Here is a 22,116-nt window from a genome sequence, read left to right as displayed (position 1 = left end):
CTGTTTGTTATCGTGTAATTTGTTTCATCGCTTCGCGAAATGCTGTCCGCCGCGAATAAATACGGTCGACTGTGCAGTTGCAGGAATCGCAGTTCCTCGTCGGAAACGCATCCGCATCCATAATGCATGTGCCGCAGGTGTCCCGAAACTTTTGACGGGCAGTGTATCCCCTGACGCTCGACTGTGCTTCTCTCTTCCTCTCGCTCTCCTTCTTTCTCCTCCGAGAGCGAGAGACGGTTGCACCGTGGTCGCATGTATAAACAGCGGTGCAGCACGCGCGCATCCACGTGCTCTCTCGCGACACCTAGGAAAGCCGATCCGCGAAATTGGATTTTCCTCGAACGCCATCGGTCGCTGGAAAATGATTACTCAGGAGACTTTATACTATTCATTTCCCCCCATTTTTCTTCTGTTGTTGTTGCCGGTTTTAATTTTCCACGAGGATCCTACGCGCCCACCCACCGACCCCCTACGATCCCCGTTTCCGCGCTGTTCTAGCGCTTCCTCGCGGTGAATCGCTTCTTTCCTTGTCGCCGAAGCGCAGAAACGCTCAAGGACGCTGACTTCGCTTTCAGGGGCTCGTCCGATAAATGACGAGCCCTTGACCCCCGGATATTTCTTTGCAAAAGGTCATAGCACGATTTTTTTAATCATTTTTAATCGTTTGACTGAATTTCTGACACTTTCTGTGAATTATAAGTAGTCAAACAATGTTGCAATGAATTTAATATAAAATTGTTGAACTTTTTGTGCAAAGTAAAGGTTGATCGAAGTGGGATGTGCGAAATAAGCTTGAGAGTCGACAAAGGCCTTCCAGCAAATCAAAAGTAAATTCAACCGAGACAAGTGAAAGTAATCCGCGACTCTTATATTTAGAATTTCGGCGGGCTAATGTAATAAAAGTTGGATAATGCATAAAATGGGAACGTACATATTCAAAATGTAAATGCGAGCGGGAACGAAGCGTTGGCGAAGTTTATGGCCGCTAATTCGGTATTCGAGCGATCGTAAATTCCCAAGTTTCGGCTTTACGACGTCGAATTTTCCATGCTTCTTGTCTGACATGTAAGACAATGTGCAGACGTCGACGTTCTTTTTACACGGTGTCGCGAAATAATTTTTTCTTCGATTCTAAAACGTGTGTGTGTGATCTGCAGATCACCCTTCCCTTGACGAGATCCTCGTAAACGTGATCCTGGCCTTGATGACGATTTTTAATTGACGAAGAAATCGAGTTGCATGAACGCAGAATCTTTCAGCTTTGTATATCTCCGAAACTTGTGATTCGGAAATTATTTTCGTTCGTACAATTAATTTTTATCTTGAGAAATTGTTCGTTTCGGAGTCCCGTGTCTGTTTTATTTAAATGGTGTGACTAACGTGGCGTTGTTATCTGTTTGCAGGTAAGCTGAGCAGAATGAAATAACCTAACAAGTATAGTTCGCGTATTGGTTTCCCGGGACGCGTGTAAGTAGAAGATTTGCATACTTTTCGGTTCGGCAGATTCGCTAGAAACTTTGATAGAAACACCGTGACATAAATAGACAGCCGTGTTATCGAACGACCCGACTCGATGATAACGCCGCCCTCCTCCTGGACCTCGACGATAAACTTTTCACTCGTTTCTAATGGCATCGGCTGCCAAGATTTTTTTCTAAAAGATTTCTTCTAAAACGCAAGTTCCTCACTGTAAACTAAATTGTCCTAACGTGGTTCTTTCCACAGCTGTGCCCCGAAACGTGCTAAAAGTGTGGAGCCCACATAATTTGATAAAAATTTTCATATTCTCGAATTCGTTTAATTAAAAAATTATAAAAACCGTGTTATCAGAAATTTTTTACGGAATTAAATCGGTTCCTTTTATACAAATGATTCCACTTAATTCCACGTTTGGTATGCAAAGCGGTGACGAACGTGTCAGGACAATAAACACTGCACAATAAAATTGTACACAAAAATCTATCTAGTGGAACGGAGAAAAAAAAGGTAGTGGTGAAAAAGTGAAAAAAGGAATGTCGTTTCGGAAGAAGTCGTTCAACGAGTTTCGTTGGATATTTTTAGCCCGGATTCCAGATTTCGAAATGTTAATCGTTGCACCATTACTACACAGCCACTTCTTTTTTATCCGGCGGAATTCTTTTTCTCTCCCTTGGCCGTGCACGATCTATTTCGATCTAACGATCCGTCGAACCTGTCCCGTGACCTTGAGATGCTTGCACTAAATTAATGTCAAGGTCGCCGATGATATATTACACAATCACGTAACCTCTTCCCGACGCCCGATAAAGCGCGTCTTTCTCCAAAGAGATTATCGGTCCCGGCCGCAACGCTGTTCGAGGTCATCCAATAGTCAGCAATAGTGAAACCAAAATTATCGTATTCGAAATTCCTGCTATTTTTTAAGCAGCGAATACCTTGCACTTTATTTGTATCATTTTCGGAATTTATTTAACGCTGTCGTGGAATTTTTTAAATTTTCATATTAGATTTCAAAAATTCCTGCTAATTTTTAAGCGAGGTGAAATACCTTGTATTTTAATCCTATTTTCTACAGAATTTTTTGAACGCGGTATTAACCCCTAGCCCTACGATTTATTTTACGGTTTCAGTCATTATTGAACTTTTTTGTAGATCGTAAATTCCTAAAAAAGGAGCAAACTTATATCTATTGTATGCCTTCAATATGTTCTTCAATAGCTATACATTAACAAAACCAAAATAGAATTTTATTTCGGTTGTAGGGAATTATTGACATACATTTTTATTATAAGGCAAGGTGTTAATGCTTTTTAATACCGTTGTAGATTTTATAGCGTAATTGTATTCATTCCTCTTTCTAATTTTACACTGACTCAATAGTCTTGATGTGCAATTTAAAAATTGATCATTTCGTGAATCTTTTCTATAGAATTTTTGAACACGTTACTAATGCTTTTTAATACTCTTGTAGATTGTATAGCGTAATATTAGTGTATCAACATTCTCCTTTTTAATTTTATACTAACTTAATAGTCTTGAGGTGCAGTTTAAAAAATGACCATTTTGTGAATCTTCTTTACAGAATTTTTTAATACTGTTGTAGATTTTGTAGCGTAATATTAGTGTATTCATTCCTCTTTCTAATTTTATACTGACTTAATAGTCTTGAGGTGCAATTAAAAAATTGATCATTTTGTGAATCTTTTCTACAGAATTTTTGAACACGGTATTAATGCTTTTTAATAGCCTTGTAGATTCCATAGCGTAGTATTGATGTATTCATTCTTCTTTCTAATTTTATACTGACTAATAGTCTTGAGGTGCAATTTAAAAAATGACCAATTTGTGAATCTTCCACTGGCTTCTGAACATAACTCGAGACAGCCTCGGGATTTTATAAATAGAACCGGTAGTGTCTTTTTACGCTGAACCTTGACTTCCTATCTCCCGAATATCGTTTTAAAAATTGCACTACTCCAGAAAACACAGATCTCACGAAGACACACTACATTCTGTTCACTTTAACTTCTACGTTCTACAAATTCGTTATAATCGAACATGTCTCTATCGTTCTTATCACTAAATTTAGATTTTAAATACGTTCCTGCAAGAACTGTGTCAACCTTTGTAAGTAGATAAGACGTGTTGAAAATTATTTGAAAGTACTAATTTGTACACTTTTCAAACTTCCTGATGATTTATTAGTTGAGGGAAGTTTCTACAGATTTGAAAACAACATTGGGGATCTAGTGGACTGGTCGACGCGAAGCGGAAAGTTTTTTTTCTTTTATATGTTTAAACAAGCGGAGCACCGAGCCACGCGTTATCGTCTCGCGTTTAGTTTATCGCGCCTAAAAACTGACGCTCGCTCATTACTGTAACGGTGACCCGGTAAAGAAGCGGATATCGAAACCAGTAAAATAACTAAAACAATGGCATATCTATCTCTGCTCTCTTTTTCGCCAGTTTCTGCAAATTGCCTTTTTAAAAAAATTCTTAACATCGGTCGTTCTAAAATTGCATTTAGAAAGTCCACAGTTTCATATTAAACAACCACTGTAAAAAATGTAAATCATTCAATCTATTTTATCCAATGTAATTTTCAAATGTATTAATTTTAAGTATAGATTTATGTTGAAATTAATTGAAACAGAAAATATAGTAAAAATATCACAATTTTAAAATTTGATTATATTATTTCTGGCTTCGAACCATTAACAGTAGAAGTAAAGTTGCAGTTCCTGCTTCACACAATTTATATTTTGCTTAAAAATTCACAGTCTAGTAATAAATAAGATCTGATACTTCCTAATTAAATCGTTATTTCGAAGAACATTGTCAAGCGTCTTTTTAAGGAACAGTTATTGAGCAAGATAAGCAAGGCACAATTTAATACTTCCTATTACAATCATTATTTCGAAGAACATTCTCGAGTGTGTTTTTAAGGAACGTTTATGGCCTGCATTTTGTGTGCCGGATAAATTTCGCACAAGGTTTTGCGGAGCCGTACTTTCGATAACGGCTCGCCGAAGCCGCCGTAACTCGAGTTACGTGTAAAAGTAAATTCCGAGTGCAATGTCCTCCGACAATTTCACTTTCCACGCGACGAAAGCGAAGAAACTGTGCTTCTCATGCACTCGCGTGAACTGCAGTCCCACTTGGCTGCTCGTGGAAAAGAAACAGTGTAACTAATGTACTCGCCGTGTTCGCTTTTCCAGCTGCAGAAAATTGCATTCGAACGCGCCTCAAACTTCTTTTCCATTAAATCCTCCTCCGTTCTTCGCGCGGACGACTCATTTGTCATTATTTCATCACAGCTTTGTCTTCGATCGAAGAGAAAACGAAAGTTTTTGCTACAGCAAAGCGCATTTAGAAGTCGTTAGGATAGTTCGCCAGTTTCCGAATACGTGATGTATAGTTTTCTTTAATTAATTTGTTCGGATGATTGAACGGTTTTCCACGGATATTAATGTTACGGTAAAGAGAGAGAGAGAGAGAGTTTAGACAGTATTAGTTGGCGGTAATCAATAGTGTGTTTTTAATGTCTAACGTGGATTCTATTTGCTTTTTCTGTTTGTGTTTCATTTATACAAACTCGTACATAAGCATGAGGGTACTTAGAAACGGCGAGAAAACTTGTAAGATCATTAATAAAGCTGTTAATGGATATGGTGGATCGATTGTCAGTAGGTACATTCTTTTAACGAATGAGTGTTTTAGCTTAGGAGACTTGGTACGTGGAATTGTATACATGGTTGTTATTGAAAATATGTAATTTGAACAGGTTGTCGACTGGTTCCACTTTACTCGTTGATTACTCGCCGAAGGAATATTCTACTTGCTCTCTAGGCAACACAGATCTCCTACAAATGACCTCCACTCGTGTTTTCAAATTCACTCGAACGAATACCCCATGTGTTCTCTACTCAATGAGCAAGTGTCCTACTTATTCTTCACTCAAAATAGTTTTATCTACCCTACATATGACCTCTATTCAAGATAGATGTCCTACGTATGACCTCTACTCAAGATAGATTATTATAGTTTATTATTCACTGAAACAGGGGCTCTAAACACCCTTTAATCATTGAAACAAATATTCTGCATGTTCTCTACTCGTCGAAACACGTGTCTGAAATATCCTTTACTTATTAAAAACCAAATGTTCTACATATTCCCTCCACTGAAAATATTTTTATTATATCCTACTCAAGGTAGATGTCCTACATTTGACCTCTATACTCAAGATAGATTATTATAGTTTATTATTCACTTAAACAGGGGCCCTAAACACCCTTTACTCATTGAAACAAATATTCTACATGTTCTCTACCCATCGAAACAAATGACCCAAATATCCTTTACTTATTAAAAACCAAATGTTCTACATATTCCCTCCACTGAAAATATTTTTATTATATCCTACTCAAGGTAGATGTCCTACATTTGACCTCTATACTCAAGATAGATTATTATAGTTTATTATTCACTTAAACAGGGGCCCTAAACACCCTTTACTCATTGAAACAAATATTCTACATGTTCTCTACCCATCGAAACAAATGACCCAAATATCCTTTACTTATTAAAAACCAAATGTTCTACATATTCCCTCCACTGAAAATATTTTTATTATATCCTACTCAAGGTAGATGTCCTACATTTGACCTCTATACTCAAGATAGATTATTATAGTTTATTATTCACTTAAACAGGGGCCCTAAACACCCTTTACTCATTGAAACAAATATTCTACATGTTCTCTACCCATCGAAACAAATGACCCAAATATCCTTTACTTATTAAAAACCAAATGTTCTACATGTTCTCTCGACTGAAAATATTTTTATTATACACCCTATTCTCAAGATAGATGTCCTACATATGACCTCTACTCAAGATAGATTATTATAGTTTATTATTTACTGGAACAGGGGCTCTAAACACCGTTTACTCATTGAAACAAATATTCTACATGTTCTCTACTCATCGAAACAAATGACCCAAATATCCTTTGCTTATGAAAAACCAAATGTTCTACATATTCCCTCCACTGAAAATATTTTTATTATATCCTACTCAAGGTAGATGTCCTACATTTGACCTCTACTCAAGATAGATTATTATAGTTTATTATTCACTGAAACAGGGGCTTTAAACACCCTTTAATCATTGAAACAAATATTCTGCATGTTCTCTACTCGTCGAAACACGTGTCTGAAATATCCTGTACTCATTAAAACAAATGTTCTACATGTTCTCTACTCATAAGAAAAATGAATTTAGAGCATATACATAGACGCGCAAAATGACCGGTTAGTGATTCACCGATCTAAAAATTATGTAAGTTTGCGGCGGCCTCTAAGAAGCATGGAAAGGAACAATCATCGGCAGGCATCGGGTCCGCCGTATAAAAGTACCGTGTCGTTACACGCGTTTATTATAGCCGCGGAAAAATTGCGGTGCGTTTCGAGGAATATCTAATTAGTCATTAGTTCGTGGATGTCGTGCTCGGCTCCCGTTTTTTGTTTTTGATCGCAGGAGATCGGCACGGTTCAGACATCGTCATCGAGGACGACAATTACCGGCGTTTGTCGCCGGTCGGCAATGACACGGCTGCGAAACGTTTTCATGGTCTAAATCCTAACATTAATATGATTATTAACGGCAGATTATTCAGTAGCCGGCAATTCCACGATAATTCTTCACATCCGCCGCACGCGGATTTTTCTTCGTGACTGATTGGCCTATATAACAACCTCAGGCTCGTCTCATTACGTTAATTCTTGCGATACATCTCCAAGCAAATCGAATTCTATAAACTGGAAAAATGGAGGCGTTTGTAATAAAAAAAAATCAACGCATACTATGATGTTTATGCGAAATAAAAATTTTCTACAATTTTTCCGCGTTTCCACTTTGCTCATCAATAGACCGCGGATTCATGAAGAAATTGGTTGGGTGGAATATAAAACAGTAAAAGATTTCAAGAATGTTGTAATGTTGCTTTTAATGTAACAAAGTCATTAAGGGATGAAATCAATTTGTATGTTTTTTCTGCTTCCCACAATCACTGCAAAACATTTTTAATTTGCATAAAGAGATCCGCTGTATGCTCATCAACTTTTCAATACTGCTAAATGTGCTGTTGACTTGATTTATGTAATAGTTCATTGCTACACAATGTACAGTACAGTGCACGTAACAGTGCATTGCACATAACATAACATAACAGTGCACTCACTTCACAGTATAATACATAATAATATATTGTTTACTTCAAATTTTGTACCTCCAATCGAATGAAAAAATTTCTATACAATATATTATATTTATAATTTATTTATTTGGACCAATGAATTATTTTGTCCAGATCAGGATACACAAATTGTTGTATGATATTTGTTCATTTAAACGAATGATTTTCGAATACAGGTTCGATTCGAGTCGATGAATCGTCCATAATTACACTGACACAAACGCACATTCTTTTTTCCAACAATGACGTTCGGATTCGCTTGCAGATCCACTAAAAAAACTGGTTTATGGAGACAGACAGGTGGCAATCATTTCCTTGACTTCCTCTTGTTTACCTTGTTTTCCGAACAGCCCAACATTTCTCAAGCCTCGAATTTGCATTTCTTCATTTATATATATCTGTCGAACTTCAACTTCAACCGCGCATTTGCATAGTTCATCAACTTCGCCGTGTGATATGGAGAACAGTTGATCGACGTTTCTTAAGTAGCAATTAACAATTCTTCTGTGTCGAGTTTTAGTATCGCATTTCCGTTTCAGTTCGATTCGTATTTGCCTTAAGAGATGTTCTTCTATCTACGTTTTTACTATGAACTGATTTGAATGTTCGGAAGGCTTTACTGTGTTTCCGGGAAACGCGATATTTCTAAAAAATATTTAATGTTTATATCGCCAGTCTCCCAGTTTTTAATTTACATGTTATTGTAAAGAACATTTGTTCTCCATACGTTTTTTAGAAATTTTATATTAGCTTCATGTAGAATACATACCTGAAAAAAATTATTCTTACATATTTAATTCTACGTTTCTTAAACAATATTTATTTTCAACGTTTCCACCTGAAATTGTTGCAATTCCAAAAATGATTGATATTCATGTCTTGCGTTTTCTAAATTCCAGGTTATAGAATTTTTATAGAATTTTAATACGATTTCCTTCTTGAAATTTACAAGCTAATTGTGGCAGTATGAATCAAACTGTCTGACCATGGCCGACCGTTTCTCCTTACAGCCTTTTTCTCCTTTCCTACGATTTTAATGTTTCCTCGAACAGCATGTCAAGTATTTCTGAAAAAAGTAATTATTGCTAGACATTGTCTAATTTTCTCACATCACGCTTCGCCTCTCATAAAATCGAAAATGTGGCATGTGTTCCAGGAAACGCTACATTGAATACAATTTGTTTGACGTGTGCGATCATTAATCATATTCTACTTTGTTAAACACAGCAAGATTACAAGTAATTTATTTTTACCATTGCACATCATTTTGTTCAATATATCAGTTCTGCAATAAATAATATTTTTTAATGAACTGCAAATATAGTTCGAATTCCAAATATTATCGAATCATTATTATAGAACGGTGTGACAAATATATTTATTAAACCACCAATTTTTACGAACGTCCGACTTGTCGTTGAGTTATACTACTGGTTTTCGTCCGTCTAACTTGTAATTGAGTTACACTACTGATTTGGAATTGAAAAAAACGATACTTCGAAAAATTTCGGATGTCTGACTTGTTGACTTGTGCTACTGAATTTTCCTGTCACCTCTAATGCAAAACTTTCAAAGAATTTCGGAAATTTTCGGACTTCTACTAGGAAAATATGATAGTTAACCTCTAAACCTACCGAGCTTTAAAAGTAGCCGGTACTTGTTGCGTTATAAAAATAACAAGATTAAACTTATTTGAACTTTGTGCGGTTCATATAATAATATCTGAGCTATTAAATATATTTATTTAATCATTTATCACGAAAGCTTCTTTATAATTTCAATAATTAAGCAATAACAAACCTGGAATTAGATTTAGTGTTAAAGAGGTGGTAGAAATTTTCGTGTCACCTCTTTTGATATACAGAATTCAATTTCCAGAGTTTTCGAAAAAATGTTGCGTTCCTAGAGTAAGACAGGCCTTCATTTAGAGTTTTACAGCAGTTTTCCGACTTCCACCGCTTTAGTAACAAAAATCGTATAAACATGATGGGTCCCAAATTGTCACGGGACCTAGACACGGGCCCAAGGCGCGCGCCAACGAAGACAGTTACGCGTAATTGACCGTAAGGCAGCGGTCGAGCCGTGTAACGTTACAAATTACGATCGGACTGGCACTCGGTCCCTTACATAAGCGAACGTCGCGAGAAAGTTCCCGGATCGGCGACAATTTTTGCGAGCCGGTCGTGTTTCGCTTTCCAGAAAGCGCGCGCCGAGCACCGCTCCCGGATCGAGCGACAAAAAGCGAAAGGGAAGAGAGAGGCAGAGAAAGACTGACTGGAAGAGTGACAGAGAGACAAAGAGAAAGAAATAAAAAAGGTAGTGGCGTCGGAAAAATCGCGCGCGAGGCAAAACTTCCTGTAACGTAAGAAACCATAACCGGTTTTATCGTCGCGAACACGCTAAAGGTGTCTACACACAAGTGATTATGACGACGATCAAGAAAAAAGAGCCGTCTACGATCCATGATCCGATCGAGGATTTTCTGTCGATTTTACGCTAAGTCATCTTTACACGTTCCAAATGTTTCTGACCTGGGAAACGAGTTGGGTGGGTCCTCCTTGACCCGCCACAAGCTTCAACTATTTATCTAATTGATTCATGAATTTTTGAAGCGCTGAAAATTGGCCAAATGACCAATTTATTATTTAATATTACTGAAATTACAAAAATGCTTCTTTGATAAATTTCTTCATTGTAAAAAAAAAAAAAAATAGGAAATTGTGACAATACTGAGAAACCGAAGGATTATTAAGCTACGCGAAAGTAAATGTTTACTTCTAAACAAATCTTTCCAAGTTATCCCGAGACGATCTGAATCACTACAGTGACTAATAGCAACAAAGGTCAGAATATCATTTCCATCGGTCATTATTCAGGATAATGATTCACGCGATCGCCGACAGACACGAAACGTAATGCATAACTTCTGCATCGACGGACGGAGAAATGTTCTGAAAGTAAATACCCGAACACAATAATTACAAAAATATATATTTCAAAGCTTCAAACCTTACAAGAAAAACATTGAATTTCTCTTTGGCGCCAAGGAAGCAATTAAAGGACCGTTTGAGGAGACTAATTGGATACCACAGAAAAAGACAAAGACAATAAAACATTAAAAGATGTTTATTCGACAATCCGCAAATTGTTTACTGATTTTACTCGGCTCGTAGCGACCTCCAGAACTGGAACAAACGACAATGGCAATGAAATCAGTCGATTTCCACAGTAAATCATTGCACCGTGCACGAGAATGGCAGTTCGAGAGCGTGTTAATGATTTACGACGCTCGGGGAACTAGTTCCCGATTAGGCGAGTCGGACTGCCGGATTTTTACGCGGGCAACATCCACTGATATTGATTGGGATGATGCCCTTGGCTCATCTTTCTCTGCGTCGCATGCGACGTGTTTATTTCTTCTAATTGAGATCGCGATGCTGGCTCAACTTATTTTTGATCTGTCGCGGCAAGTGTTTTCCTTTTATCTGTTAATGCTAATTGTTTCACAACGGTGGTACTCGGGCTATTTATACCTTCAATGTAACTAATTTTTTCGATGCGGCAATCTACATACGGGGAGCAGATGGGTATAAACAATTGGTAAGGCTGTTTAAAGTTCACGCATTTGTTGGCTCGCGTGCTTCGGTCGATTGGAATTATTTATTGGAACTTCTGGTCGAGAGGAAATTCTTGTGCTTCAAGAATGCGTTCAAATCTTGTTGCTTTGACATGATTGGCAATATTGTTCGTAAAGTTTAAGATTTTTGAAAATAGTCTATTCAATTCGAATTTGACGTATTGGTGCAAATATACAGATTAAGTCTAATAACTAGACTGCGGATTTTACGCATTTATGGCAAAAATGAGTTGGTGTAATTTCAAACATTAAAAAGATTACAAGAATTTTATAGCGTCGATACATTTCTTATAATTTAATAAATCTATTAAAGAGATAAATAAATTCCTACTCGGCTCCTTCATTTTGCATAAAGATCCGCACTCTACTAATAACTGATGAGCAGAGAGACTGCGGATTTTATGCATTTGTCACAAATACGGGTACGTAAAATGTAAAGCAGTGGACATGTTAAAAATATTTAAGGACACCTAATGGATTAGTTTCAGCTTAATAGAATAATTAAAAGAAGAATACAATTTTTATTTGGTTCCTGTGTTCTGCAGTCAACGAAAATATTTTTCATTTTGCATAAAGATGCGCAGTCTACTGATGAGTTGCATCAACTGCAACAAAGGCCAAGTACAAGTATATAATTTCTTTTTATCCTTTAATAATGCTCATAAGCTGCAACTATACATTGATGTTCTTAAATTTTTTAAATCTGTCGATTGTTTTAAATTGCAACTACCCATTTTTATCATAAGTGCATAAAATCCACAATATAATCGCCAAACGGAACGGCGTTCGTTAATTAATTAACATCGTCGGTGCTGGGAAGAGTCGTTCTTATCAGCGAGTGTCGAAAGGATTCTTCGTTCCCATCGTGCATCGGGTTTACCGGTCCGAATTCGGGTCGCAGTCGAATTTCTCCTCTCGAGGGAAGGAAAAGAAGCAAAAAAAAGGATCGAGAGGATGAAAAAGGGCGCCGAAAAGAGAAAGGGGAATCGTGCAAGTGTGCACACGTATATACACGGTTGTTTTTATACATCGAAACCCCGTGTATGACCAAACACGTATTCACGATCCCCTGTGCACGTCCTCGTTATTTCGGTGAAAGTGAAAGTTGCGTGGCGCGCAACTTCCTAGTTCGATCGTGTATCTTTGCCGAAGGGAAAACGCATAAAATAATGTACATTTTCGCGGACCAGAGAAAAAAAGAAACAAGCCTGCACCTTGCAATTTATTAATTATCGCGATGCCTGCCCCGGGACGTCACGCAGGTTTCACTTTCGCGGGCCGTCGAAATTTTTGGAACCGCAAAAACAACGTGGACTTTCGTTCTCGTTTTCTTCTGTACTTGCTGCGACATTCTGCTAATTGGCTGCGGATTTCTGCGCGTTTCAAGAAAAATTTATTGCACTTTTATTTTAGTTTTTGTTGCAAGTCATCCTCCATTCTTTAAGAGAACTTAGAGACATCGATGCATCATTTGCAACTCAGTAAAACTGTTAAAGTATTAAGTATTGAATTGTTCAGATGAAAGAAATTTCCTATTTTACATTTTAACATTTTTTCCTATTTTACCACGCTTATATTAACTTTCCGTGTTGCTGTTGTATGCGTCAAATCTTGTAATCGAATTTTAAACCTCATCCCATAGTCCAATCTTGCTGAAATTTTGTATACACACTTGCTTCCGGTGACAATAAAAGTAGAAAAAATAAAATATATAAAAAAACTTTTTAAAAAACACGCTTACATTAAAATGCACTAAAAACGTAAATCGTAAAATTTCTTCTGTTATAAAATTAGTGTCGGAACAGATGGAAAAATTTAATATAAATTTAAATGAAATCATGACATTAGTGACTATAAAAATAAAAGCGTGGAGCGCCCACAAAGATTACGTGAATATAGTTTAGCGCTCCATGCTTTTATTTTTATAGTCACTAATGTCATGTGATTTCATTTAAATTTATATTAAATTTTTCTATCTATTCCGACACTAATATTATAACAGAAGAAATTTTGAACTAATTGCTTAAAATTTTGGGGAAAAATATTATTAATCATGTAACTGTATTCGGTAGATTATGCAGAGAACCAGGAAATAAATTATTTTCACCTTTTTAGTGCATTTTAATGTAAGCGTGGTTTTTAAAAAGTTTTCTTTATAATATTTTATTAAATCCTACTTGCAACACACTGTTACACCTAGAAATCGAATTTTTCGCACGAGATGCTAAATGACTGATCGGTAGCAACACCGATCGAGCGTCTCAGCCGGAAAAAAATGAGACCGTTTGCGCGTGAACCTAATTGAATGGTCAGTAGTATGTACCACCTGCTCGATGACGGAGGTTTTAATAAACCGTGTCGAGTAGCATGACGGACACCTGACACAGTAGCTTTTACCCAGCCATTCAGATCCTCCGGGTGATCCTTGGAACGGGAGTTCAGCTGGGAACTGGAATTGCGGCCTTGACACGGCATAAGAAATAATAAAAGATGTCAGAACAAGCGTAGACGGCCGGCACAGAAGCGTGTCGCCGGCCAGCAGCTGTCAGGAATTAATTTTAGATTAAACAACCGGTGGGTGCCTCACTAGGTCAACTTGATTCGAGTCAATGAGCGCCGACGATGGCGCTCGTCTTTCTGCGAGTAACAAGGATTAGACACCAGCACGTTTCCCTTTCCTATCCGCGACTATTCTTATCCATTCCTAACCCAAATTAACCACCTTCTCAATTTCTCTACATTTTACTGCCGGACCACTTGGTTTTTACTTGCATTTTTACGGTCAGAATTTATTTTCTCAGAGATTAGTAGTCTGCATCTATTGCAAAAAATTTGCATTCAAGAATTTATTTTATTGGCCCAAAGTATTTCATTTTCACTTAAATTCTTTAGTATTCTATCTGTTTTCAATCAGCTACGCCTGTTTCTATTAAAAGCAGGATTTTATTTCATTCAACTATCTTAAAAAAAATTCGTCTACAAAAATTAAACATTCTCTGCCTATCAGAAACGAATTTTTCCGTCCACGTGTTTCCATAATTTCTTGGGGAATACCCGCGGAAGATTTACGTCACCGATTTGGATTCCGCTGGAACAGTGGAATTTCTCTCGAGGAATCCGTAACGAACACGGAATCGCGGACACTTCGATCGAACTAATGCCGGTGATTAATTGATGGTAGAATCCGCTTTTTATCAGCTCGGATTCCGTCCCAGAGATTTTCCAGATTACTGGCCGCCAACTTGTTGCCGGGATGCAGTCAGATTCTTCATTTCGTTCGCTATCGATTCTTTGCTGAAAGTGTCTTAAACTTACTGCAAGTCTGTATGCTGTTGACACTGAAGGTAAAAATCCATTAAAAAATTAAATTGTCCATCGCTAGTCTCCCAATGGCGTAGTACAATCTGCCTATCGATGACATTTCCAAAAACATGCTGCAGTATAATTGATCCAACAAACATCGAATGAATTTTAAATAAGAAAATGTTATGGTCGCACAGGTACAATTTGACCAGGAATTAATTACTGACGAGCAGCAAAAATTTAATTTGTCAGTAGGTGTATCATTGAACAACCGAAGTTTCCATGAATGCCTGTCGGCAAATGGCTGCTGACCAGAGTTGGACAAAATTTTTATTTCAATAAAATTTTTGCCCAACTCTGCTGCTGATCATTGGAAATTATGGCAGAAAGTTATCGCATCGCCTCGACGGGATGTTATGAGGTGCAACGATCCCCGCGGTCACCTGTTGCCAGCGCCAATAAAATAACAAAGTTATCAGCGCCGTTGATTATCACGCGGGATAGCTGCCGCTTAACATACTGGCTCATTAACAAATTCCGTGGCAGCATTTTATCTCCCGCTTTTCACTCTGACGCTTATCGTGTGTACACTGCTGTTCAAAACCTTCCGACTGCCTCCTTGAACATCGATAACGATTTATCCTCGTAGCTGTATTTTTGAAGAAGAATATTGAAAAATTGTTTTGAAAAAGTTTCGACAAAAATTAAAAGCACTGTCCTTTAAACTGCTAACAATTGAAGAAAGGTAACATTGCAACCTAATATTGTAACATAATATTAAATATAATAAATTTTATGATTTCTCGGCGCAAGGTTCGATCATTTATAGAAACTAGCAAATTTGCAATTATTTAAACATGTTTCTCGACGTTTCGATCCTTATCGAACCTTGCGCCGAAATCATAAAATTTATTATATTCAATTTTCGATCGAGAAGAATTCACCTCCATAATATTAAAGAATGAATCACTGCAGAACAATAATAGAATTATTACATTTAGATGACGTTCTCTCACAGGTACACTGCTGCAACTTTCAAACAATTCTTCATTAAATTTTTCCATTGTACAACCTGGTCCATTGGACAGAAAGAATTCTGTCGAATGTACATTTTGCAACTCACATTTGCTATGACAAGCAAAAACTTCAGGAGCTTATGAGCAGAATTTTTTAATGATCCACTACGAGATACTGCCAGTTCATCTAGCACGTGCAGCTGCACATTTTGTTAATGAAAACGCGTTTGTCTCGCATGAATCGACGTTTCCTCGCCGCAATCTGCGTGAGATAGTGTTAAGGTCAGACAGTCGAAAAATGAATAGGTTACGAGATACTTCGAGTTGGCACACTGATTAGAGAAGATGCTTAGACGTTCCTGCATCGTAAAAACTTGCCGCATTGTTCCTTCGTCATCTGCGCATTACTCCTGAAGTAATTCGGAGAACTCATTGTGTCGAAGCAATTTGTCCAAGATCTTTTTTAAAGAGAAGACAAGATCTTCGTCCTCTGAACCGTCATTGTTATTTAATTTTTAAAAAATGAAGAAACACCAGAGTTCGTCAAAAAACAATTCGTAATCAATTCAGTCTTCACAAACAATGCAAAAGACATTTTTAAACCGCAAAATCGGGCTCTTAAAACCACCAAAAGATTTTTTGTATCAAGAGACACAAGAGATGGTCAAAAAACAATTCGTAATCAATGCAGTCTTCGCAACAATGCAAAAGACGTTGTTAAACTGTAAAATGGGGCTGTTAAAACCACCAACATTTAATTTGTATATTAATTTGTTATGCTTGTAAGCCAATTGTAATTTGTCACTTACTACTATGAACTTTTTAATTGTTTGGGTAAGACTTTCTCGCAAAAAATTGATGGAAATGGAGATGGAATGAGATTGATTAGAAGCGATGTGTCTTGGAGATTGTGGGATGTTAGGAACTTCTGAAAGGTGTTGTACAGGTAGCGCGTAGGATCGTTTGCACGCGTGGACGCAGATAGGCAAGATGTGAGAGACCATCGCCATGCAGGACTGACATTTGGATGGCCTCCTTTCTCCGCGTGGCACGTGGGCTCGTACTTTTCGGCGTGTTACGAGAAAGTTGTTAGGCATACAGAGTGATCCTAAAATGGCCGGCCAAAATTCTGACCAGTCGAGTGCGCTGGAACACTCGAAAACTGCAACGGAACTTGCAGAGCAAACACTGCATTTCCTGAGTAGAACAACAACCCCTTTCAATAAACTAACACTGAAAATATTAATATTAAATTATCAATGCTTTCGGCGCAAAGGGTCGATCATTTGTTACTTGATTTACAAAGCAATTTTGCAAACTACTAAAGTAATACCGACGATTCGATCTTTATTCAGATGGTCTTCAGGGGTTACTAGAATTGCATCTGTGAAAAATTATTACTAAAAATATTAAACGATAGCGTGGTGATCGGAGAAGAGTAGATTTTGCTCCAATTGCAAAAATTGGAAAGAGAATAAAATATAATCTTGAATATATCAATAAAATAATTTTTAATTTATTGGACTTGTTGGAAGAAATAATTTCCAATGTTCTCCAGACCTCTTTTAATCATAAGATTATAGATTTGCATGAATATCTGCAGCCCACAGAGTTCGGTGCATTGTAAGTAGAATCAGCCTCCAGTGGTCAGACACCGGTACCCTCTTGTTTAATAAAGTTGATGTTCTTGGAATGAAATTTCTCAAATTTTCTCGGCAGCATAAACAAGAATGGAGCATTCTGGTTCTATCAAAAATGTGAGAATTCATTGAAAAATATTACTTCAAAAAAATCTCAAGGTAATTTGGTAGATAGTATCGAGTAGAATTAAATGAACAATTGGTTCCACATCTTTCGCCAAACTAAATCGACACAGTGCTTTCACGTTCGACAGGTTGTTTGACTTATTTCGTCATCATTGATAATTAAGTTCTTTGCAATTTACCACGATGGTGAATCGATGCTGTTGAAACCGGTGAGTTGCACTTTCGTGAATAGCGCTCGAGTTCTTTTTCATCGCCGAAAGTGCCGATCAATTAAATCGACTGATTCGTAATTAATTAAATCTCCTTTTCACAAATTATTTACAGTACCGCCATTTAAAGCAACGCCTTCATCAGAAAAATGAATCATTGCATAATCAAATGGGAAATTCATCAATCATTTAAACGTTTTTGCTACACATTTACCTCTCGGCGGACTTTCTTATCTGATTCTGCGAACTCATGCGAGATTCATTCATGTTCCAAATTGTCCAATTTTTTCACGTGTCCATAACAATTTTGAGAAACCAAAGAGCGGGTCGGAATTGACAAAAGCGAAAGCGAAACCGAAAAAGACGGGCTGTATTTTCGCCGATCGATCGACAAGTATCGATATAATTATCGTTCCATCGGCGCTTCTTATCTGACCTCGCGTTCAATCGGCTATATCATTTACCGGGACGATAATTGACAATTACCGCCGTTTCTTTTTTACTTGACCGGGCGAGACTGTCGAACGGGCGATTTTAATTGATACGCTTCGCCCTCGACGAGCCGAGACACGTCTAATTGGACGCGTCTTACGGAGGTAATAAAGATACGCCAATTATCTCTGTCGGAATTACGCCACCCGATTTATCTCTTGCTGTTGTCCAAGGCGTGCGAACTCCTTTCGGCGCCAAACTCTTATCAGAAGCTTCACGGACCTGTAAACTCGAACTTGGAGAGTAGAAGATTACAAAACTCATTGTGAGTCATAATCAACATCCTACTTCTTACAAAATTTCAGGCAAAAATGTTTTTGTTTTATTTTCATCGCCTGAATCAAATTGCAAGATCTCACAATTAGAGGATAGGAGAATAGAAAATTCGCTGAGTCACAGTCAGTATCCTACTTCTTACAAAAATTCAATTTTATTTTCGTAAGCAGGTAAAAATGTTTTTGTTTTATTTTCATCGCCTGAATCAAATTGCAAGATCTCACAATTAGAGGATAGGAGAATAGAAAATTCGCTGAGTCACAGTCAGTATCCTACTTCTTACAAAAATTCAATTTTATTTTCGTAAGCAGGTAAAAATGTTTTTGTTTTATTTTCATCGCCTGGATCAAATTGCATGATCTCACAATTAGAGGATAGGAGAATAGCAAATTCGCTGAGTCACAATCAGTATCCTACTTCTTACAAAAATTTTATTTTATTTTTCTAAGTGACTAGTTACTTCGAATCGACTCCTGACTCGATTATTATTCAGCAAATATTCAGTACGATGTTTTTCACTCGTTTTTTAACAACAGCGACTTCGCCAAAGCAACTGCGACATAAACGAACCGCGATAACGATGACCGAGTTTAACAGCAGAATTATCGAACAATAAAAACTGAAAATAGATTCACTCGATAATAACCGATCAAAGAATCTTTGAATATATCCTGCTCTATAAAATGACCGCTACTGAAAATCGAATACATTCTCAAGATTGAATCACAAAATCCATGCAAATTTGTGTTAATTAATTAATTCCGTCGAAAAAATATTCTCGTTTCCTAGTCAACTTGTTTGAAATTTGTTCTGTTTAATTGCTCGTTGACCTTCCTCATGTATCAGTGAATTCATTTATTCTGCATTTATGACTGCATAATAATATCGTCATACTGAAAAGAAAGCTAAAAGACTTTCTAGCCAACCTAACGAAACATTCGGTACGTAACATTTTACTTCCTCGATGAATCCTTCCAGCAAATTACAGAGACGATGGAACTCTTAATTAGTGCCCGTGATAGCATCTCGAGTTAAATAGATTATTTATTTCATACTGCATGTTTATTTCTCAGAATATAATTTAACCACTGGATGCTTCAGAATAATGTCTGGCATTGTTTTGTGTGAAATCATGCAGTATATGCATTCTATGATATTTTTGCATTTAAAATCACTAAACTGCACACTTAAGAATCGATGACATAAAAACACTATATTGCACTAATTTTTTTCGGCTGCATCTTTCCCAAGTCAATCTAAATAATTTTATAATTGCACAACTTGTCAATTTACAATTCCAAATTTTCGCGATCCAAAAATGTGGAACTTTCAAATTTTCCAAAAAAAGAAAAAATATTTGCGAAGTGCATACTGCATTTTTTTCATATTTATTTCAGTTCACTTATGATTTCAAAACTGTCCCAGCATAAAATCTGGAAATATTCGCTCAAAATGATGTTCATAAAAATTCATATTCAGCTAAAATGCATCTTTTCCACAACTAGCAAAGATTCTTTTTCAAATAAGTCAACGCAGGATATCAAAAATAAGCGTACCTAGGATTTCAAAAATATCCAAGCAAAACATTCGAACAAAAAGACCGCCCATAAAAAATTCAAATCAACCTGCGAGATTGCACCAGTGCAAAGTGCATCGGGAGGGTCCTCGTCACCGATTTCCCACGGGCCTTCTTTCGCCGGGATATCATCAGTCCTCGCGGTTTCTCCTCGCGGACGCGCGGATCGAATCGGATCGAATCGGGCGGGCTCGTGAACGCGGGCAAATCAAAATTGCGCGCGGTAAGATCCAGAGAGAGAGAGAGAGAGAGGGAGAGAGAGAAATCATAGATCGCGGAACGAGCAAGAAATCCCCGCCGACAGTAGAATCCGTTCAGGCTGCTCTCCCCGCTCGCACGCGTTTTCTGCTGGGCGCGAAGTGTGGCATTCGTGATTCTGCATGTTTCCGCGTCGCCGAGCAGTCATCAATCTCCCGGCGAGTTATTAATTGTTCGACGCGCGCACGGTGAGTCTGACTCACGTCGCCGATGTCGGGTCTCTTTGATCTCGCTTCACCGAAGTCACGGCTGCGTGACTGTGGCCGCTCGCGGTCCGATCGCTGGGACCACGTGGACGTCACACAGTGGTCGTCAGGTTTATTGTTTTATCCTGGAACGAAAATTTAGACACGCTGGTATTCGCAGAATGACGATCTACGTGTGGATTCTTGTTTTTAAAGGCTGTTTTATAAAAGACAAGATTTATAAACAATTCGTTTTGTGTAACTACTAGAAAAATACTTAAAATCTGCATAAAATATAATAAAAATCGTATTACAGTGTTGTTTTCGTACTGCTTTATAAAATACAGAATGTATGAACAACTTATTTTGTGCACTGTTGTGTTGATGATTGTGTGAATTCAGTATTTGCAGAATGACGATGTGTATGGAATCTTGTTTTTATAGAAGACATATTTTTAAACAATTTGTTTTATGTAACTACTAGACAAGCACTTAAATTCTGAATAAAATAAATATGGTATTATTATGTTGTTTTTCGTATATTGTTTTATAAAATACAAAATTGTAAATCATTTATTTAGTGCACTGTGGTTGATCACTGTGCAACTGGCTGTTTTATGAAAGACAAAATTCACAAACAATTTGTTTTGTGTAACTACTGGAAAACAGCACTTGAAATCTGAATAAAATAAATATGGTGCTATCATGTTGTTTTTCATATACTGTTATATTTTCATGCACTGTGGTTGATCATTGTGCAACTGACTGTTTTATAAAAGACAAGATTATAAATCATTTATTTAGTGGACTGTGGTTGATCATTGTGCGAGCTCAGTACAGTACGATTTTTGTTACAATGTTGATATCAATTCGAATGAAATTGAACACAGTAATACCTTACAGAGAAAAAGATTCTTGTTTGCCATTAAATAACGATTTCTTTTTGGAGCAGTAAGGAGTAAAAGTATTTATAGTATGTTTATCGCAGCCCGGAACGATCAGCTGCGTTTGCTGCAGGTGGATTACCGGCGACGGGAACGAGCTAAATTAGAAGGCAATTAGCGGAAAATAGGAAAAGGCTGGTTCGCGGCTTGGAAAATGAGAACGAAACGAAGAAAGTCGTCTCGGGTTTCGCGAAAACAAAACTATATACACGCTTTGATTTATTACCGGGCGGAAAAGAACAAAACGAGGACTTCCTTAACACGCGCGGCAAAGCGGCCAGACTTCCTGCATAATATCGAGATCGAGTTTCGATTCGATTTTTATATTTTATTTTATCCTTCCTCTGCAGACACCCGTTCGTCGAAAGCTCCCGGACTGTTTCGAGCGATTTTCTTCGTTGTCATTATTTATTGCGCGCCGACGGGAAAGTTGCTTGCTGAGCAGAACGATGTCTGCGAGATCGGTTTCGATTTCTTTTAAGACACCGGTGTCTCTCACACACGCTCTTCAGCGCGTTCCTTAAAAATTGTTGCAGAAGAGATCCCGAGATAATAATTCATCCATTTTTATTTTATAGTTGAAATCGACAGGTTTATAGTCTCATGATGAGGAAAAAACGAAATCGATGATTTTATAGCCACTGAACAGGAATCTGTATAATTTTACATATTTAAAAAATACATTTTATAATACCTGGATTGAATCTCAAACGAGA

At 37.3% G+C, this 22,116-nt stretch overlaps 2 protein-coding genes across 7 annotated transcripts in view; both read left to right on the top strand.

Moving 5' to 3' along the window:
* Positions 1-20,276, top strand: part of LOC143215346 (uncharacterized) — a 106,708-nt gene extending 86,432 nt beyond the window's left edge. Inside the window, exon 6 of the mRNA XM_076437425.1 lies at positions 1,404-20,276. The gene's annotated coding sequence lies outside the window, so the exon portion shown is untranslated. The remainder of the gene's footprint in view (positions 1-1,403) is intronic.
* The window catches only part of LOC143215347 (thyrotroph embryonic factor), a 104,879-nt gene that overhangs the window by 46,192 nt on the left and 36,571 nt on the right, over positions 1-22,116 (top strand). The gene's annotated exons all lie outside the window — the stretch shown is intronic.

The sequence above is a fragment of the Lasioglossum baleicum genome, chromosome 13, assembly GCF_051020765.1.
Source record: "Lasioglossum baleicum chromosome 13, iyLasBale1, whole genome shotgun sequence".
Taxonomy (NCBI): Eukaryota; Metazoa; Arthropoda; class Insecta; order Hymenoptera; family Halictidae; genus Lasioglossum; species Lasioglossum baleicum.
Note: the sequence above shows the minus strand (reverse complement) of the source record. Positions and strands in the feature narration are given on the sequence as shown.